Genomic DNA, 18,762 nt, shown 5'->3' with positions numbered 1-18,762 from the left:
TCTATCCTATCCCCTTTTTGCTTTATTAGCACATGCTAAATAGAATATCAGTTTAACTTTAGGCCAGGCACAGTGGCCCATGCCCTTAGTCTTAGTACTTTGGGAGGCCAAGGTGGGTGGACTGCCTGAGCTGAGAAGTCTGAGACCAGCCTGGCCAATATGGTGAAACGCTGTCTCCACTAAAAATACAAAAATTAGCCAGGTGTGTTGTGGCAGACACCTGTAATCCCAGCTACTCGGGAGGCTGAGGCACAAAAACTGCTTGAACCTGGGAAGTGGAGGTTGCCATGAGCTGAGATCCTGAGATGGTGCCACTGTACTCCAGTCTGGGTGACAGAGAGAGACTCTGTCTCCAAAACAATAAATAACTTTTTTGAAAAAAATCAGTTAAACATCAAATGTTACCAAATTATATATAAGTAGCTAAGATATAAAAATATTGAGGTGCTAAACCCATAAAGTTTCTAGTTTCATCCCATGAGCCCCCCCTTTCAGCGGTGTGGTCCTCTCTCCCTCAGGTAAGGAGTGGCCGACAAGGATGAGGTGAGAGTGAATATGTCCCTACTGCCGGAGTCAATAATTTTTCATACCAACCTGGTGAGTTTAAAATGGCACAAAACAAAAGAAATACAGGACAAATAAGCCAGAAATTAAATAGTCTGGTTACTTATGGGTGGCTGGGGATAAGGGGAAGGAGAATGGGAAAGCAGGGCTGAGAGGCCTGGCACTGAGTAGGCCTTTCAGTAACTGACTCCTAGGGCCAGAGTGATGTTTCACATACCCTTCACATACTCCAAAATTAAACAAGTAATTAAAACCAAGTGAGACAGGGCAAGCCCAATGTGGAATACAGCACGTACAAATAACCCTAACTATTGCAAACAGGTAACACCACAGTGAAGGAGATGGGAAGAAAGAACTAGCCTAATAACTGGAAAACAGTATCTTAACAATGCTGAAAAACTAAAGGCAAAAATACATAAGTGCTGTAAATCTAGGTAGTGTTTCTTAAAGAGGTATAAGTTAGCAATTCTGCAACTACTAACTTACTTCTTCACAGTAAATACATTATAGATAATTATAGCCAGGACTCTCACTGTTGGACAAAGAATTTATATATTAACAAAGAAAGGCAAAAATAAACCCTGTGATTTATTTTTTGTCTCTGATTGAAATCAGAGACAATCAGTATAATCTTACAGCTTTTGATACACAGACAGACACACACACACACACACACACACACACACACACAAAGAGAGAATGGATACAGAAATACAATTATGTGCATATGTGTGGGTATAAATACACTTCCTAGATCTATCCGCTGAGAAGACCTAGAATGATGTCCTGATACCAAAGAGCATACCTAGCACATAGATCTTGGTTTCTAATGCCATTCTCTAGTAAAAGAAACCAGGACCCTTGGAGAAGAGGTTGATTCCAGAGCTGGGGCGAAGAAAGTACAAGATAAGCCTGAAATATCTTGTATCAGAAGTAAAGAAGTGGGCCGGGCAAGGTGGCTCACGCCTGTAATCCCAGCCCTTTGGGAAGCTCAGACAGGCAGATCACCTGAGGTCAGGAGTTTGAGACCAGCCTGCCCAACATGGTGAAACCCCATCTCTACTAAAAATATAAAAATTAGCCAGGCATGGTGGTGGGCGCCTGTAATTCCAGCTATTCAGGAGGCTGAGAAAAAAGAATCGCTTGAATCTGGGAGACAGAGGTTGCAGTGAGCCAAGATTTTGTCATTACCCTCCAGCCTGGGCAACAAGAGCGAAATTCCGTCTTGAAAAAAAAAAAACAAAAACGGAAAGAAGTGCTGATAATAAGATGAGTGTTTGTCCAAAGGACCCAGAAGCCAAGCCAAAGCCCTCCTAGTAGCCAAAGTTGGAACAATGTGAGCAACAAAATAAACAATGACAGTACAAAGAATAAGATAAATACCCGTGGCTCCATAATGATATTAATGAGAACAGTCAGCTCTTACAGGAGAATTCCACTAATAATGAAAAAAGAATGAAGGAAATACAAAATAACCATTTGAATACCAGAGTAATTGCTGCAGGCAAGATCCACTGATGGAGGCTAAAATTAGTGGGCAAAAGTTTGAGGATATATTTACATAATCTCAAATGATCTTCCCCCAAGGAATTTATTTATTAATTACAAAGGAAAAGATACTAACTTTTCAGTGGAGAAACCCGGCAAACACTCTTTAATCAAGTGATCAAAGTTAACGTCACCTGTAGGAGATGACACATAACAGGAGCCTACCACCATGCCTGGCCCATTTTTTTATTTTTAGTAGAGATGGGGTTTCACCATGTTGGCAGGCTGGTCTCAAACTCCTGACCTCAGGTGATCCTGACACTGTATGAACCCCTTGATAAGAAGTGCTGAAAAGGACCTATTTCTATGGCATTGTTGTCAAAAGGCAATAATCACAAGAAAACAGATGAAATTGAGTGATTTTTCTACAAAATACCTGAGAAGTATTCATCAGAAGTGTCAAGGTTATACATAAAGCACAAGGAAAGACAGAGGCTTTGTCATAGGTTGGAGGAAACAGAAAAAACCAACTCGTCGCGATATGGGATCCCAGGCGGATCCTGAAACAAAAAGACACTCATGGAAACACTGAGACAATCCAAATGAGATCTGCAGTTTGGTGAATAGGACTGTACCCATGTTAATTAATTTCTTTTTTTTTTTTTGAGACGGAGTCTCGCTCCGTTGCTCAGGCTGGAGTGCAGTGGCACAATCTCGGCTCACCCTCAAGCGATTCTCCTGCCTCAGCAACCCGAGTAGCTATGACTACAGGCGTGCACCATCACATCCAGCTAACTTTTTTGTATTTTTAGTAGAGACAAGGTTTCACCATGTTGGCCAGGCTGGTCTTGAACTCCTGACCTAAAGTGACGCACCTGGCCTCAGCCTCCCAAAATGCTGGGATTACAGATGTGAGCCACCGCGCCCAGCTCTAATACTAATTTCTTAGTTTGTACAAAACCACCTAACAACTGGTTATGTAAGATGTTAACAATGGGGGAAACTGGCTGAAGGCAGGTAATTACAGAGCTCCCTGTTCTATTTTTGCAACTTTTCTCTAAGTATAGAATTAGTTGAGAAATTTTTAAAATTTTGTTGAAAGGGCATGACATACAAGTCCAGATCCCAAAGCTGTTAGAAGAAACAGACCAAAGAGAGGATGTGAATTAGGAGGACCAAAATATCCCTCTCCAGAAACAGCTGATCTTGGTGGACAGTCACAGATAAAAGAAGAGAAGGAAAAGTAGCCTGTAAGGAAATTCATTTGATAGCCTGCCAAAGTCACCATCACGATTTATTAGAGCAGAGGACAGCCTGATCCAAAGGTTAAAAGGGGCCGTTCAAAAACCTGTGTAACTGCATTAATAAGAACAGACAGTCTGCCCAGATAGAACAGATTCTAACATGCTCAAACATATTACAATTTCAAAACTTTATTTTTCATACATAGAGAAATTTATAAAAATCACACTTCTATTTAAGTTCCAGCATATGGTAGAAATCTTGCTGGAAGAAGCAGCTTAAATTTGCAGTCTCACGTGAACAAAGAATGCCTGGATTAGCAGAGGAAGTTTATAGCATAAAGATGACACAAGAAAACAGCATTCTCTCATCTCCTTATCCAGAGCATTCTCTGATAAGCAGAGCTCCAGGGCTTTCTACAATAGAAGTCTTTGTCATTTACAAAATGAATTCTTTTGTCCTAAAAGTAATGAAGTTTCTTTTTTTAAAATAAATTATTTATTTTATTTTTAAAATTTTTTTTTCTTAATTTTTTTATTTTATTTTTGAATGAAGACGGGGTTTCACCATGTTGGTCAGGCTGGTCTTGAACTCCCGACCTCAGGTGATCCTCCCGCCTTGGCCTCCAAAGTGCTTGGATTACAGGCGTGAGCCACCGCGCCCGGCCTAGTAATGAAGTTTCAATATTTTAATTAAGAACTTGGAATCTGTCAGATAATTAAAAATAAACTAAAACTCATACTCTCCTCTCCTCCACCCAAAAAGGTCTAGAAGTTGCAGTATCCCATTCAATTAAAAAAAAAAAAAAAGAAATTCTCCATTAGTCTGGTGATTGGCCACTTCAAGATCCCTGTCAAACAAGTGACAACTGTTTTCAATGGTCACTGCAAGATGTAATAAGATCTTGAAGGAACATCTGGGTAAAAGAATTAGTTACTAAGCAGTTTCTGCAGCTGCTCACACAGGTGGCTAAAAAGGTCAAGATGACCACAGCATGACTCTTGGTGCCCCTCACTCCTCAGGGAGAGAGGGTGCTCCTTTGCTGCTTGCTAAAGAGGGTGCTGAGTCCGGGGCCCTGCGATCATCGGCTACAGAGCTGTGCACAGAGGCACCATCTAGGCCCATCACAGCACATCTCCCATGGACACTGGCTGGGGAACCAGCTTTATTATGCTGATGCTAATACTGTTTACTGTGCTTTGAGCAGAAATCGTCTTGTGCTTTGACCCATGAAATCTTGCCTACTTTTGGCAGGCAGGCAGGTTTCCTCCTGGGCATCTCTTGTGAGGCTGGAATTCTTCTCTGCCCCTAAGAGAATGTTCCCCCTTGCTTCCCACACCCTCCCCAGGTATAGCTTCCCCTGCTCTTCTTGTGCCTTTCGTGCACCACTGTCACCATTCACCTCATGGCAGCTACCAAGGGTGCCTGAAAGACCTGAAACTCCATCTGGTTTCCGCTCACATTCATCTGGCTCACTCTACTCTCTAGTTTGCATAAACGCTTTCTGGTTTTTAACAATGTTTTAGTATAAAACTACAGCTGACTCTTGAACAACATGGATTTGAATACAGATTTTTTTCAACCAAACACAGATCCAAAATAAAGTATTTGTAGAATGTAAAGTCCATCTAATATGGGGAACCAATTTTCATACATGCAGATTCTGAAGGGCCAACCATGGAACTTGAGTATGCAAATTCTGGTATATCTGAGGATCCTAGAACTAATCCTCAATCTATGCCAAGGGACAACTGTATTTTATTTAGTTTAGTATCATTTGACTTAAATTTAATTTTAAATATTAAAATGTCAGTCTAGGGCCAGACACGGTCGCTCATGCCTGTAATCCCAGCACTTTGGGAGGTTGAGGCAGGTGGATCACTTGAGGTCAGGAGTTTGAGACCAATCTGGCCAACCTGGTAAAACCCCAGCTCTACTAAAAATTAGCCAGGTGTGGTGGCAGGCACCTGTAGTTCCAGCTACTCTGGAGGCTGAGGCAGGAGATTCGCTTGAACATGGAAGGTGAAAAAAAAAAGAATGTAAAATATCTCCATCATTATTATACTGATTATATGTTGAAATAATTTGGATACACTGGGCTAATTATTAATTTCACCTGTTTCTCGCCCCACTCAATTTTTTTTTTAAGACAGAGTCTAGCTTTGTTGCCTAGGTTGGAGTAAAGCGGCCCAATCTTGGCTCACTGCAACCTCTGCCTCCCAGGTTCAAGCAATTCTCCTGCTTCAGCCTTCCAAGTAGCTGGGATTATAGGCATGCGCCACCATGCCCAGCTAATTTTTGTATTTTTAGTAGAGACAGAGTTTCACCATACTGGCCAGACTGGTCGCAAACTCCTGACCTCAAGTGATCTACCTGCCTCAGCCTCCCAAAGTGCTGGATTACAGGCCTGAGCCACTGTGCCCAGCCTCATTTGTTTCTTTTTAATTTTTAGCAGAGGTACTAGAAAATTTTAAATTAGGCTAGGCATGGTAGCTCACATCCATAATCCCAACACTTTTGAGAAGGCTGAGGCAGGAGGATCACTTGAAGCCAGGAGTTGTTGCCCAAGACTAGCCTGGGCAACAGAGTGAGACCTTACCTCCAAAAAATTTTTTTTAAATAAGCTGAGCATGGTGATGTATGCCTATAGTCCTCAGTACTCAGGAGGCTGATGTGGGAGGATTGCTTGAGCCCAGGAGGTCAAGGCTGCAGTGAGCTATAATTACACCACTACACTCCAGCCTGGACAGCAATGTGAGACCCTGTCTCAAAAACAAAATTAAAAGAAAATTTTAAATGAGCTATGTTGTTCATATTATATTTCCATTGGATTATGCTGGCATGGTAATGATGAAAAAGCAAGATTCATTTATCTCAGGAAGAAAATTAGGCTGAGATGATAAATCCAGGAGCCAGAAAGTCTTAATAATATTTGGTAAGGTCACATGAGACAATGTTTCTTAAATTTTTTTCATGAAAATCCCTCCAACAGTAAAGAATAATTATCTCTAAGTACATGTCTCCTCTTCTTCAAAAAGGAAAAAGGGAGGGTCTAGACCTGTAACTCTAGCCTGAGCATCTGAAATTAATTCTCTCTCACAGGCCTAAGGTATAATAAAGTACCCAAGGATACACTGAAAGAACAGACAGAAACGCCAGGTCTGAACAATGTGGAATTCCTTACACTGGGGAAGGTCATCTGCTATCATGGAGACTTCCATATGAGCTCATCTCTAAGGGATCATGGAACAAAATGGAGTATCAGGTCAAGAAAAATGCTCATAAAGGTAACTGCTAACAAACCAACATATACTTCAAAACAAAATACCACTGGATTAAGTTATATGGCATTTAATCAGCATGGCTAAGAAGTCGTTTACTCCATGGGGAAATTTTTCTCATTTCTTTAAATTGGAAAATAGTGATATCCCTGTATCATGGTACCTTCCAGTTGTTGGGAAACAATTCTCATTTTAGTCTCTCTATCATTTTTAACTTCTACTTTCCTACTCTTCTTTCCAAGGTTTTAAATAAGTCAGAAAAAGGAAAATAGGATTATACAAAAAGGGATTAAAAACAACCCCTCTAATGTAATTATTTACATAATGATTCACTTTTCAGGTTCTTCATAACCACTTACTGGATGGTGATTGCATACATTTCCAATAAGCTGTCCATCAAAATGAAAAAATCTTCAAAGAAATGTAACATTACAGAAATGCTTGTTTTCAATGTATAAACTATCATTACTTGCACTTTCCCCCTAAAAATGTGACAGTGAGATTCGCATAGTTTCAAAATTCTCAATATAAAGCACAAAGCAATTATCTAGAAAAAAAAAAATCTGGCATTTGGACATCACAGATACTCTGTGGTGCTTGCCAAGATACTACTAAACAGTAACTTATAAGCTGTGATTATTTTTGTGTGTGAGCTAGGCAGGAAGGAAAGAGAAATGTAGTTCCGAATACATTATTTTAGAGAAAGTAAACTATAGCGATAAATATGCATTGTTACATATACTTAACCTGACAGTAAAATAAACATCCTCACACCAGCTGTTCTCATTTAGTAAGTCTAAAGTACAATATTAAAATGATCAATTCAGGTCAGTCGCAGTGGCTCATGCCTGTAAACTTAGCACTTTGGGAGGCCAAGGTGGGTAGATCATTTGAGGTCAGGAGTTTGAGACCAGCCTGGCCACCACAGTGAAACCCCGTCTCTACTAAAAGTACAAAAGTTCACGAGGCATGGTGGCGGGCACCTGTAATCCCAGCTACTCAGGAGGCTGAAGCAGGAGAATCACTTGAACCCAGGAGGTGGAGACTGCAGTGAGCAAGACTGTGCTACTGCACTCTAGCTTCAGTGACAGAGCAAGACTCCATCTCAAAAGAAAAAAATAAAATAAAAAATAAAATGAACAATTAAAAAACTTCCCTTGTATGCACTTCCCTTAAATTCCCTTTTTTTTTTTTTTTTTTGATAATCATCAGGGAAAGGAAAAACTTTGCAAACTAAATATATCCAATGAGAAACCACCTCGACCCCATTTCAGGCTATTCTTAAGGTCTAACACAGGAGTCAGGTAGATGAGGTCTCTGTCATATGTTCTCTTTTTCCCCACCAAACAATGCTTTAAAACTGTAAAAAACATTCTTAGCTCCCAGGCCTACAAAAATAGGCGAAGGGCCATTGCATTTTCAAGATGAAATGCCCCTTACAGATAACTAGAGCAAAGCTCCCTTATTTTACAGACAGGGAACCTGAAACCTGAAGGTCAGTGAGAAATCAAGGCTGGGCCATGATTACACCAGGATATTTGCTATTAAAATGACCTCAGGGCTAGGCACAGTGGCTCACACCTATAATCCCACCACTCTGGGAGGCCAAGGTGGATGGGCTGCTTGAGCCCAGGAATTCAAGATCAGCCTAGGCAACATGGCAAAACCTATCTCTACAAAAATTAGCTGAGTGTGATGGCATGAGCCTCTAGGAAGATCACCTGAGCCTGGGGAGTTTGAGGCTGCAATGAGCCATGATTGTGCCACTGCATTCTAGCCTAGATAACAGAGTGAGATCCTGTCAAATACAAACATTAAGGAGAAAAAAAAAATGACTTCAAGACTCACTGGCCCCTGCCTATCTGTTCTTCTTGTTAGGAAGATAACACTGAAGCCGGGGGAAAACTACAAACCAAGACAGGCTGCTAAGTGGGAGAAACAGCCTATTTGTCTATTAGTGCAACAGGAGCTCCAAGAAAAAAGCTGGGGTTATGAAAATCACAGGACATCCAGTATGCCAGACGTCATGATAGACAGTCAAGAGTTATCAATCCACAGAACTTCCACTAGGTCTTGAAAAATTAGGAAGGCAGACATTAGCCAGGGAAATGTATTATATTTAAAGCAGTATTACAGGCAAAGCCAAGAGGGAATCACCACATCATATCACCTGCTGTACCTCAGTAGAGCAGAGGAGCTGCAGAGAAAACAGAGTAGGACTGGAGTGAGACAACTCTGCAGGAGGGTTCTCACATCAGCTCTGTATTTACTGGCATGTGACTGTACTGGCTTCTTGTTGCTGCTGTTAACAAATAACAGCAGACACAAACGTATTTTAAAGTTCTGCACGTCAAAGGTCCAAAATGAGTCTCACGGGGCTGAAATCAACACTGGCCTACTACCAAGTCATGCTCCTTCAGGAGGCTCTAGGAAAGAATCCATTTCCTTAACTTTTCCATCTCCAGAGGTCACCCACATTCCTTGGTTTGTTTGCCCTTTCCTCCTTCAAAGCCAGTGACAACTGGACTGTCCAACTCACATTACACTCTGTTATTTTGCCTCCAATTTTCATTCTTAAGAATCCTTCTGATTACACTGAGCCCACCCCAATCACACAGGATAATCTCAGTGTCAGCTGATTAGCAATCCAATTCCACTGGCTGCCTTAATTCCTCCTTGCCATGTATATAACATATTCATAGGTTCTGGTGAGTAAGAAGTGGAGCTTTTTAGAGAGCCCTTCTAGCCCTGCCTACTACATTAACCTTGATTAAGTTAACCTCCTTAAAGTTTCAGTTTCTTATCTGCAAAACTGGAATAATTAACAGCTCCTACTTCAAAGGGTGATAGTGAAGACTGTCATTCAGGTCAAGTCCCTGGCTCAAAAAAGTGCTCAGTCAAGTGTCAGTTTATCTGATTCAAGTGTATATAAAAGGTGGCCAAGGACAACCAGAACTGGGCTTGACTGCATGGAGTTGTTTGACTGTAAGTTTATGACTTTATTATGTGATCCCTAAGATTTTTTTCTAAAATTGTTATGCTTCTGGTTCTTTATCTAGGAGTCTTATCAACTTCCAAACATGAAAAAAAACAAACTGAGAAATTGGATCAACACCCACACCCATACTCTAAAAGAGGACAACTTTAAAAGGGTAGAAAATATCACTAATTAGAAAGTGAAGGTGCAATTTTTCAAATACCTGGGATCAAGGAATCAAAATATATCTAAGTGAATACTAAAACTGGCTCTGAGCTTCTAGATGCCAAAACACAAGTGGAAACCCCTGTTGCTTTCCCTGGCCCCATTAATCTTCCACTCTGTATGTAGCTTCTTCCACACTTAACTGGAGGCTAAGCCTCCCACTCAGTACCCATCTCCACTGAGCCATCTTCCCATCTCCACCTAAGGAGGGCTGTCACAGACCCATCACCAAATTGTGAGCAACTCTATTTCTTGGCCACACTGGCTAGTGGCTCCTGCTGATAGCAAGGAATGAGGTACATTCATCATTGCAGCTATATCACATAGCAGATCCTCAAATGGTTGCTGAATTATTTAATAAGAAATTATACTTCTGAATCTAACCTCAAGTGCTGGGAGGACCTTTTTTGGCCTTAGTTCTTATTTACAAGACTTAAAAAATAAGTCATGGCGGGGCACAGTGGCTCATGCCTATAACCACAGCACTTTGGGAGACCGAGGTGGGCGGTTTACTTGAGCCCAGGAGTTCCAGATCAGCCAGGGCAACATGGCAAAACCATGTCTCTACAAAAAATACAAAAACCTGCCAGGCGTGGTGTCACATGCCTGTAGTCCCAGGTCCTTGAGGGGCTGAGGTGAGAGGATCAACTGAGCCTGGGGAGGCTGAGGCTGCAGTGAGCCATGATAGTGCACTCCAGCCTGGGCGAAAGAGTGAGAGACTGTCTCAAAAAAAAAGAAAAAAGAAAAGAAAGGAAAAAAATCACAGTGGAAACAAAAGCATCTCCCACAAAGTATACAAGGATTCCTTTGCTAAAATAATGACAACTGAGTTAAAAAGTCAGTTTTAGGTGTGGGGACATAAAGTATGGAATATTTCTAATCTGTATTAGTCAGTACCCAGAAGAGTCTTAAAGCAGGCAGACAGTTAGAAAAATATTTCCCCCATGAGTGGGTATAGTGGCAGCCAGGCGATAGAGTGAGACTCTGTCTCAAAAAAAAAAAAAAAAAAGAAGAAGAAGAAAATAATATAGTCATCAGATTTTCAGGAAAAAAAAAAAAGGCAAGAAAAACTAACCAGAAGACCGGGCACAGTGGCTCATGCCTGTAATCCCATCACTATGGGAGCCGGCCGGGGCGTAGTGGGGAGGGATGCATCACTTGAGGTCAGGAGTTTGAGACCAGCCTGGCCAACAGGGGCCAACATGGCAAAAAGTCGTCTCTAGTAAAAATACAAAAATTAGCTGGGCCTTGTGGTGGGCACCTGTAGTCCTAGCTACTTGGGAGGCTGAGGTACGATAATCCCATAAAACTGGGAGGCAGAGGTTGCAGTGAGCCAAGATCACACTACTGCACTCCAGCCTGTGTTAGAAAAAGATTTCCCTCATGAGTGGGTATACTGGCAATGAATGAAATTACCCAAGAAAACGAAGCGATCCTAGAACCTATTCCACTCACCGAGAACTGTTAAACTCAATGCCTGGTCCAAAGACCCAAAAGTAAGACCCAAACTCCCGAGAAAATAAAGCAATCTCCAAGCCAGCCTTGCTTGTCAGTCCCTTGTTTTTTCAGTGCCTTTTAAAATGTCACATACAGAGTAAGAAAATTCCATCCTTCGATGGGCGCGGTGACTCACGCCCGTAATCCCAGCACTCTGGGAGACTGAGGTGGGTGGATCACCTGAGGTTTGGCATTCGAGACCAGCCTGACCAACATGGAGAAACCACATCTCTACTTAAAAAAAAAAAAAATTAGCCAAGCATGGGGCACATGCCCGTAATCCCAGCTACCCGGGAGGCTGACAGGAGAATCGCTTGAACCCAGGAGGCAGAGGTTGCAGTAAGCTGAGATCATGCCACTGTACTCCAGCCTGGGCAACAAAAGCAAAAACTCCGTCTCAAAAAAAAAAAGAAAAAGAAAACACTATCCTTCAAATCTTTCTTTTTTTTGAGACAAGGTCTCACTTTGTCATCCAGGCCAAAATGCAGTGGCATGATCTCAGCTCACTGCAGCTCTGACCTCCTAGGTTCAAGCAATCCTCCGACCTCAGCCCCCTAAGCAGCTGCAACTACAGGCTAATTTTTATATTTTTTGTAGAGACGGGGTTTCACCACACTGCAAAAGGCTGGTCTCAAACTCCTGAGCTCAAGGGATCCACCTGCCTCAGCCTGGCAAAAGTGCTAGGATTACAGGTATGAGCCACCGCACCCCGCCAAGATCTCTTGATGCTCTATGAAATCTCACAATCTGACAGAACAATGCTCCAGAAAAGCTTTCTTCATGCAGAAGGCCTTGAAGGAGGGCACTTTATATGTGTACTGACTCAGTTCCACAAGCAAATCTCAGCAGCATCAGACACCACCTGGTGGAGTACAGGAACCCTATACTGGAATCAAAATTCTTCCTCCATTTAATATATTCCTCTAAAAAAACTCATTAAAACACTATTTCCCAAAGGGAGTTCCTTAGAAAACTAATGCTAGTAGGTTTCCTCATCAATTGAGTTTAGGAATTCCCAAAGGTGACAGAAGGGAGTGGAAACAATATCTTTAGTTAATATTTTAGTGTATTTCCAAGATGACATTTAGGTACCATGTGAATTTCAATTTGATCTCTACAAAAAAAATTTTTGTTTTAACTTAGTGGTGTGGTGGTGCATACTTATACTTCAAGCTACTCAGAAGGCTGAGGCAAAACAACTGCTTGAGCCTAGAGGTTCTAGGTTACAGTGAGCACCACTGCATTCCAGCCTGGGCAACAAAGTAAGACCCTGTCTCTGCAAAAAAAAAAAAAAAGAATAAACCAGGCAGGGGAATTCCTACACTATGGTCTATGGAGCCTGAAGGGCTGGGCACGAGAAGTGGAGAAGGTGGTTACAGGGGATCCAAAGTGACATTTAAAATCCTGTAGCTGAAATCTTTTTCACGCGTCCTTTACCAGTCATTCATTTACCCTGTTTGCTGCAACTATGCTGGAACATAGTAGAGCTGTAGGAGCAACAAGACAAAACTCTGCCATCATGGCACTCAGTAAATATTATCTGAACAAATTAGCTCCTATTCTGGTGGGAGAGAGATTCAGTCCATTTGACAGGGTGAAAACCATGCATTACAAACAGAAGCAGGTAGGAGGTTTGGATGTTTTTACAATAGATAAAATACTTACCTGAGCTGCTTTCAGCCAGATGGCTTAGTTTCTAATTAAGGTATAAAGACTATTACTTTACTCACACACAAGCATTTCATATGATTTGACCTTATAAAACAAGGATTTCTATACTTATCTCCACCTTCCCCAAATTTACAGATAAACAAACTCAAACAGAAAAGTTAAAGATTTTGTTCCAAGTTTACAGACCCCACCAGGGGCAGACAAAGGGTAAGGACCAGGCATTGCTGGCTGTCAGCCCACTGCTTTTCTCCTTAAGACTGCACTGCAAGCACTTTTGTAGATCGGATAAAAAACGGGATCAAAATTTGCTACAAATCTTCTCTTTTAAAAAAAAGTCACTGATTATAGCAGAATATAACAACATTTTACTAGAACGTATGTTTACAGCAAATAATAACCATCAGATTTTTAAAAATCAAGCAACCAACTTCAGTATATGACCCCTCTACCAAATTTTCTTTTGGCAATAAAGCAGCCTGTCTGCCAAGATCAAATGTAAAAATGTTCCAAGAGGAACAGGTTTTGCAGTCCTGGAAAAGTAAAGAAGTACAAGAGAGGTGATTTCCTCCAGGCTTCTGAAACATACACAAAGATTGCCAGCCCATAATTAATCACCTAGCACTCTGAAATGATTAAACATTAATGAGAGATATGTAAGACCTACTATAAAAAACTAAAACAAAGGTTTGAATAAATGAATAATCATGCTGTGAACCTAGAAAGGAAAGCTAAATGTTATGAACATGTCAATTACCTTCAAGTCAATTTATATATTTAACATAATTTCAACAAAATTCCAGCCAAAGGCAAGGGTGGACATAAAAGAATATTCCACAAAACACAAGAACTGGAAGAAGTGGAGTCCAGACTTTACCAAGTAATAACAATTTACAAAGCAAGAACTTAGATTATGTTTACTTAGATTAAGATAGATATGTAGACCAGAAGAAAATACAGAAATAGACCCAAACGCATGAAAAAGAGTATCGTCTGTAGTAAAACAGGCAGCAAGATGAGAGAGAAAGGAAACATTTTATAAATCAGAGGGCAGAAAAATCAACTGTGCTCTATATTTTAAGCCAAAGTAAAGCCAGGGAGCATAAAGTGCTAAATAGTTTTTAAGTTTAAAAAAGAAGAAAATAGGCTGGGCCCGGTGGCTCACGCCTGTAATCCCAGCACTTTGGGAGGCCAAGGCGGGTGGATCACGAGGTCAAGAGATCGAGACCATCCTGGTCAACATGGTGAAAGCCCATCTCTACTAAAAATACAAAAAATTAGCTGGGCATGGTGGTGCATGCCTGTAATCCCAGCTACTCAGGAGGCTGAGGCAGGAGAATTGCCTGAACCCAGGAGGTGGAGGTTGTGGTGAGCCGAGATTGCGCCATTGCACTACAACCTGGGTAACAAGAGCGAAACTCCGTCTCAAAAAAGAAAAAAGAAAAAAAAAAGTACAAAAAATTAGCCAGGCGTGGTGGTGCATGCCTGTAGTTCCAGCTACTCGGGAGGCTGAGGTAGGAGAATTGCTTGAAACTGGAAAACGGAAGTTGCAGTGAGCCAGGATCGTGCCACTGCACTCCAGCCAGGCGATAGAGCGAGACTCTGTCTAAAAAAAAAAAAAAAGAAGAAGAAGAAGAAAATAATATAGTCATCAGATTTTCAGGGGGGAAAAAAAAAAAAAGGCAAGAAAAACTAACCAGAAGACTGGGCACAGTGGCTCATGCCTGTAATCCCATCACTATGGGAGCCGGTTGGGGCGTAGTGGGGAGGGATGCATCACTTGAGGTCAGGAGTTTGAGACCAGCCTGGCCAACAGGGGCCAACATGGCAAAAAGCCGTCTCTAGTAAAAATACAAAAATTAGCTGGGCCTTGTGGTGGGCACCTGTAGTCCTAGCTACTTGGGAGGCTGAGGTACGATAATCCCTTAAAACTGGGAGGCAGAGGTTGCAGTGAGCCAAGATCACACTACTGCACTCCAGCCTGTGTGACAGGCAAGACTCAATCTCAAAAAAAAAAAAAAAAAAGAGAGATTTAACTACATGAAAATATGAAAGCGTTATAAATAATGATAAAATTTAAAGAGCTAACATAATAATGGACAAAAATACGTGCAAGAGTTCCTGTCCACAGCATGTAAAATGTGGGTCTAGGTAAAATGACAGATCAGCACAAAGGCCGAGCCCTCAAAGAAGGACAAAAATAGCCTAGATAAAAGGAAACAGTTAAAACAAGAGAAAGCAGTTATTGTTACAGCACTGAGGTGGTAAGTGAACTTCCTTTATTTTAATGTGTAAAAATAGTAAATGTTAGACAAGTTGCATTAAGTGGGGAATGAAGGACCACAGAACCCGATCTTACAACCCAAGCCTTGCATGTTGAAGGGCAGAAATAAGCTCTCCTCACAGCACACCCTATAGGCCTATGAAGCTTCAGATGTGGTACAATGGCAAATTATTTATGCACTGACGGCCAGCTAGCTTCAAAACACAAATGTAGAACTTGGAAAGTGGCCTGGCTATTTCTAAGACAATTTAAAAAATCATTAAGGCAGGGGAAAGGCATGTGCATTGTAAAAATGCTTGTGGCCTGCTGAACCAAGGCATCTGCTTTCTACCACCACATTAAACACATCTTCAGTTCAGCTCTCTACAACCAAATGTTACATGTGTCAAATGTTTCTCCAGCATAGATTTGTATATACAATCTAAACATGACATTGACCTAGAATTGAATTTGAAACTGTATCTTTTTTTTTTAAGTGTACACGTTTCTCCTACCTTTTCTGCACATTTGCTGTTAATAACAAGGAAAATACCATTTGACTTCAGGGTAGAAGAAAGGGAGAAAAACCTCAGATGCCCAAGGCAATATTCATTTTAGGGAATCATTCATAGTGCACATACTATAAAAAACCATCATTTCCAAATGTGTGAATTTAGCCACACACCAAAAAAAAAAAAAAAGGAGTGAAAAGGATTAATTAGAATTAATCTCGGCTCCTGCAAACTTGGAAATGCAACAGAATTTTACAAGATCCTACTAGAATCACAGGATAGGGAAGATATGTAGAAAAGGTAAATCAGATCACACATTTATTATAAAAACAACTTGCATATAAATTTGTCAAAATTAGTGATTTGACCCAGGAGGTTCATTTTGTACCTTTGAGTAATTTTTAATCATTTGTCCCTTTCAGACTTATTTTATCTCTATCACTTTTTTTACTCTTCTTTTGCTTAAAGAAAGGGAAAAAAGGCTACTGTCTCGTATTAGAAGGGTATTCCTAAAAGGAATACCATTTTAGAAACCTCTGAATGAAAAAATAATTCAAGATGAGTAATGTATTTCTAATACAGCATAGCAGCACAAAATATAAGCTTAAATAACAAAAATACAACCTTGAAATAGCCTCTTCAGCTCAAGAACTTGAATGCTACCATCACTTTAGTGAAAAACTCTAGGTTACCCTTTTATATATAATCTTCATTAAGGTCTTGTCTTCTTTGAAGGGCTTTACTTAATTTTCCATGAAGAGTTTGAATGGATGCTTCTTAAGTTTATTTAAGTTGGCGTATTTTGTTTTCAAAGTTCAAACTTTATTTGCTGTCTTCTTAGACACTTGAAATTGTACAGCTCAAAGTCTTTCAATTACACAGACATAAGACAGCTTGATTTTCTCCCCCAATGTGTCCCATACAATGTGAATATAGTAGATTCTCAGTGCATAAAACCTTCAAGGTATATATTAAAATGGCCAGTCATGTAATTGTTTCATACATACTATTTTAATATCCTAAAAATAAAAATAATAAAAGTATAGTTACATATTTTTGGTTAATCTACTGGGGAAAGATGATAGGCTTGATCTACTTGGGGAAGATAATGTGATCACTTGCTTGACAAAGACTGATGATCCCCCTGCTTTGTGCCAGTCTGTACAGAAAGAATACTAACCTGAAGAATGTGGTCCCTACCCTCAGAAATCTTACAGTCTAAAGAAAAAGACATGAAATAAATCATCTTGTAACCACATACATAAATGCAAACTGTGTTAAGTGCTACAAAAGAAACAACAGGGTACCCAACTTAGACTGGGGTAGAGGTTTCAGTTATTTAATTGTAGAACTGGACCCTGACAGGTGGAGAACTGGGCCCTAAGGGTGAAGGCACATTCCAGGAAGAAGACCCAGCATGTGCAAAGGCCACAGTCTAAGGAAGGAGTAGTGTGTGGATACCAGTTACATGTCCACTGGTCTGGTCCATGTGTGTGTGAATGGGCACTGACCGGAGTGGTAACAAAGGGGATGGAGACAAGTGAGCAGATAAGAATGTATCTGACACAGAACTGACAGGCTCTAGAGTCAGGACTGAGAGAGCACAAAACAACAAGGAAAAATTGGGAGAATATGACCTTTCACTTCAAATGCAGGACACCAAACAATGTACGATTCCACTAATTCAAAAGAAAAATACAGATGTGAGAAGCTGGCAGAAGCCTATGCTGTAATGTGACATGAGTTTTATACCTGTAAAACTACTTCTCAAAGGAAATGTATTGCTAAATTACAACCTATCTGACAGATTTGATAACCACTAAAAATGCTGATCAAAACCTTTACACAAACAAAAAAAAAAGGATGTAACAAATTTTAAAGCACAAAATATATAAGTACAGATACAGCATGATCAAGCCATATATATATATATATATATATTTTTTTTTTTTTTTTTTTTGAGACGGAGTCTTGCTCTGTCATCCAGGCTGGAGTGCACTGGCACAATCTTGGCTCACTGCAACCTCTGCTTCCCGGGTTCAAGCGATTCTCCTGCCTCGGCCTCCCAAGAAGTTGTGACTACACGTGGGTGACACCACACCCAGCTAATTTTTGTATTTTCAGTAGAGACGAGGTTTTGTCATGTTGGCCAGGCTGGTGTTGAACTCCTGACCTCGGGTGATCCACTCATTTTGGCCTCCCAAAGTGCTGGGATTACAGGCGTGAGTCACCACGCCCGACGTGCGTGTGTGTGTGTGTGTGTGTGTGTGTGTGTGTGTGTGTATATTTTTAAAGACAGGGTCTCACTCTGTCCCCAGGCTGGAGTGCAGTGGCGCAATCTCAGCTCACTGCAACCCCTGACTGCTGGATTTAAGTGATTCTCCTGCCTCAACCTCCCAAGTAGCTGAGATTACAGGTGTGCACCACCACCACACCCCCCATTTTTGTATTCTTTGTAGAGATGGGGTTTTGCCATGTTGGCCAGGCTGGTCTCAAACTCCCGGAGTCAAGCAATCCACCCACCTCAGCCTCCCAAAGTGCTGGGGGGAACTACAGACATAAGCCACTGTGTCCGCCTCAAGCTTTATTTTTAAAAAGCAAAACATCTAAGAGACTATACTTCAAATAGAACAGTACCTCCTGTTCGCTAATGATGGAACATTAAACAATGTAATTATTAAAAATACATTGATGGCTGGGTGCAGTGGCTCACGCCTATAAGCCTTGCACTTTGGGAACCAAGGCAGGTGGATCACCTGAGGTCAGGAGTTCGAGACCAGCCTGGCCAACATGGCAAAACCCTGTATCTACTAAAAATACAAAAATTAGCTGGGGGTGGTGGTGGGTGCCTGTGAAGCTAAGACAGGAGAATCACTTGAACCCGGGAGGCGGAGGTTGCAGTGAGCCAAGATCGTGCCGCCATCTCAAAAAAATATAAAATAAAATAAAAATAAAAATACACTGAGGAAAGCAATCAAGCAAATTAAAATACATATTCATAATAATACATGGTAAAGATGTCAATATCAATTCTACCGAAGTACC

The 18,762-nt window shown here is 40.9% G+C and overlaps 1 protein-coding gene across 2 annotated transcripts in view; it reads right to left on the bottom strand.

Annotated features, from left to right (window-relative positions):
* Positions 1–18,762, bottom strand: part of TXNDC11 (thioredoxin domain containing 11) — a 64,684-nt gene that overhangs the window by 22,350 nt on the left and 23,572 nt on the right. The gene's annotated exons all lie outside the window — the stretch shown is intronic.

This window comes from Aotus nancymaae, unplaced genomic scaffold (genome assembly GCF_030222135.1).
Source record: "Aotus nancymaae isolate 86718 unplaced genomic scaffold, 86718_ANA_hifiasm-v0.15.2.pri h1tg000049l, whole genome shotgun sequence".
In the NCBI taxonomy this organism is placed as follows: Eukaryota; Metazoa; Chordata; class Mammalia; order Primates; family Aotidae; genus Aotus; species Aotus nancymaae.
Note: the sequence above shows the minus strand (reverse complement) of the source record. Positions and strands in the feature narration are given on the sequence as shown.